Raw genomic sequence first — 916 nt, forward strand, 5'->3', positions numbered from 1 at the left:
CCCCCTTCCCCCTCCCCCCCTCCCTGCCCAGCACCCTGTGCTCTCTTCCATCTCCTCCTCCTCCTCCTCCTCCTCCTCCTCCTCCTCCTCGCTCCCAGCCACCGGGGCTGGCTCTGGCACTGTGAACTTTGGACTTTAATTCCCCTGTAAAGACCTTTGCATAAAGGACAGGAAAGCGAAGGAAACACCCGTCACGCTCTGGCTCTTTAATTGAGCTTATTAATTTCCATCCCGCCAGGCTGGGTGTGAAAGGGACCATAGAAATGAGCCACCGGCCAACAAAGCCCCTCAGAGGGTCCAGGCTGGCCAGGCCACGTGGGGATGCTGAGACGCCCAGCGCCCACCCAAGCAAACCCAGCCCTGGCTCCGGGGCAGGGTGCCACCAAGGTGTCCCCAAGGTGCTGGGGGGACGGGTTGAGCTGGGGGTCATGCTGTGGCCTCGCTCAGACCTGGCTCCTGGACAGAGCTGGGGCTCAGGCAGGGCCACAGGGGACAGGGGACAGGAGCCAGAGCTCAGGCAGGGCCACAGGGGACAGGGGACAGAGCTCGGGTAGGGGCACAGGGGACAGGAGACAGAGCTCGGGCAGGGCCACAGGGGACAGGGGACAGAGCTCGGAGAGCGCGGGTAGGGGCACAGGGGACAGGAGACAGAGCTCGGGCAGGGCCACAGGGGACGGGGGACAGGAGGTGCCTGGGTGCAGGGGCACATGGGGACACAGCCACCCATAGGCTCACACACGTCCCCATGCCTGTGCACACCCACCCTTGCACACCCACCCGCGTGTGCAGGCTGGGACACGGGCTCTGCTGCCTGCTGTGTCCAGAGGAGGGAGCTCGGAGCTGGCTGACAGACCCCAGGGAGGAGGGGACAGGGGACAAGGGGGACAGGGGATGAAGGACAGGGGAAAAGGGGACA

The sequence above is a fragment of the Egretta garzetta genome, unplaced genomic scaffold (assembly GCF_000687185.1).
Source record: "Egretta garzetta isolate BGI_Z169 unplaced genomic scaffold, ASM68718v1 scaffold1231, whole genome shotgun sequence".
In the NCBI taxonomy this organism is placed as follows: Eukaryota; Metazoa; Chordata; class Aves; order Pelecaniformes; family Ardeidae; genus Egretta; species Egretta garzetta.